Here is a 2,651-nt window from a genome sequence, read left to right as displayed (position 1 = left end):
CAAATGGATGTATCTGGAGGATATCATCCTGAGTGAGGTAACCTAATCACAGAATAAGTCACTTGATATGCTCTCACTGATAAGTGAATATTAGCCCAGAAACCTAGAATACCCAAGATACAACTTCCAAAACACAAGAAAATCAAGAAGGAATATCAACATGTGGATACTTCATTCCTCCCTAGAATAGGGAATAAAATATTCATGGAAGGAGTTGCAGAGACAAAGTTTGGAGCTAAGATGAAAGAATGGACCACCCAGAGACTGCCCTACCCAGGGGTCCATCCCATAATCAGCAACAAAACAGACACTATTGCATATGCCAGCAAGATTTTGCTGAAAGGACCCTGATAGAGCTGTTTCCTGTGAGGCTTTGCTAGTGCTTGGAAAATGCAGAAGTGGATGCTCACAGTCATGTATAGGATGGAACACAGGACACCCAATGTAGGAGCTAAAGAAAGTACCCAAGAGCTGAAGGGGTCTGCAACCCTATACGTTAAACAACAATATGAACTAACCAGTACCCCCAGAGCTCATGTCTCTAGCTGCATATATAGCAGAAGATGGCCTAGTCAGCAATCATTGGGAAGAGAGGACCCTTGGTCTAGCAAACTTTATATGCCCCAGTACAGGGGAACACCAGGGCCAAGAAGTGGAAGTGAGTGGGTAGGGGAGCAGGGCATGGGGAGGGTATAGGGGACTTTTGAAATAACATTTGAAATGTAAATGAAGAAAATATCTAATAAAAATTATAGGAAAACACAACCAAACAGGTGAAGGAAGTGAGCAAAACCATCCAGGATCTAAAAATGGAAATAGAAAGAATAAAGAAATCACAAAGGGAGACAACCCTGGAGCTAGAAAACCTAGGAAAGAGATCAGGAGTCAAAGATACAAGCATCACCAACAGAATTCAATAGATAGAAGAGAGAATCTCAGATGCAAAGGATGCTATAGAAAACACTGATACTACAGTCAAAGAAAATGCAAAATGCAAAAATCTCCTAACCCCAAACATCCAGGAAATTCAGGACACAATGAGAAGACCAAACCTAAGAATAATAGGTATAGAAGAGAGTGAAGATTCCCAACTTAAAGGAGCAGTAAATATCTTCAACAAAATAGTAGAAGAAAACTTCCCTAGCCTAAAGAAAGAGATGCCAATAAACATATAAGAAGCCTACAGAACTCCAAATAGATTGGACCAAAAAAGAAATTCCTCCTGTCATATAATTATCCAAACACCAAACACACAAAAACGGGAAAGAATATTAAAAGCAGTAAGGAGACAATATCAAATAACATGTAAATGCAGACCTATCAGAATTACACCAGACTTCTCACCAGAGACTATGAGAGCTAGAAAATCGTGGGTGGATGTTTTACAGTCCCTAACAGAACAAAAATGTCAGCCTAGGCTACTATACCCAGTAAAATTATCAATTACTCTAGATGAACCAAGATATTCCATGACAAAAATAAATAAATAAATTGTACACAGTCTTTCCACAAATCCAGCCCTACAAGGATAATATATGGAAAATTCTACCAAAAGGAGGGAAACTACACCCTAGAAAAAGCAAAAAAATAATCTTTTTTCAACAAACCCAAAAGAAGATAGCTGCTCAATCATAAAAATAACATAAAAAAATAACAAGAAGCAACAATGTCTACTCCTTAATATCTCTTAATATCAATGGACTCAATTCCCAAATAAAAGACACAGAATAACAGAGTGGATGTAAAAAGCACCAAGCATTTTGCTGCATACAGTAAATGCACCTCAGTATCAAAGACAGATACTACCTCAGAGCAGAGGGCTGGAAAACAATTTTCCAAGCCAATGGTCCCAATAAACAAGCTGGAGTAGTCATTCTAACATCGAACAAAATGGACTTTCCCTTAAAGTTATCAAAAAAGATAAGGAAGGACTCTTCATCCATCAAAGCAAAAATCAACCTAGAAGAACTCTCAAATATATATATATATATATATATATATATATATATATATATATATTTAGATAATTTTAAGAGTTAAGATAACCAATCTTGACAAGTCTTTTCCTATTCATTGCAATTCTTGTCAATTAATTAATTGTGTATATCCTAATTTATATAAGGAATCTGCTGTTATGATTTTGTTAAAGAGACCTGCTTATGTTTTCTGCCTGTAGAGTTAGGTAATAATCCTTGGTTTGAGAATTCAGGATTGCAAACTTTGAAAAAATTAAATGAACTTATTAGACCAAAAGAGATTTGTTACAGCTCTGATTTTAGGAATTACTGCTTTAATTGCAATTTTAACTTCTTTTGCAGTATCTACCACAGCTTTAGCTAAGCAACTACATACCTCTCATTTTGTTGTAGATAAACTGGAGGCAAAGGTGAATTTTTTTTAAAAAGGGGGTAGTTTTAGCAATAGATTGAGACAGGATATAGCAAATATTAAGACTAGGATAAAAGAAATCTCAGATATTAGCAGACACTATTTGGATACTTGGAATATTGATGAATTGGCCAGAAATTTAAAGAATAACTTAAGTGCATTGAATCTCTTGGATGGGGTTCAATATATAATCTTGCTTGCTATTATTACTGGCATGATTTGATTAGTAATCATTGTGTTTCCACTCATCTTTAGAGTTATCT

Source organism: Mus caroli, chromosome X (genome assembly GCF_900094665.2).
Source record: "Mus caroli chromosome X, CAROLI_EIJ_v1.1, whole genome shotgun sequence".
Taxonomy (NCBI): Eukaryota; Metazoa; Chordata; class Mammalia; order Rodentia; family Muridae; genus Mus; species Mus caroli.
Note: the sequence above shows the minus strand (reverse complement) of the source record.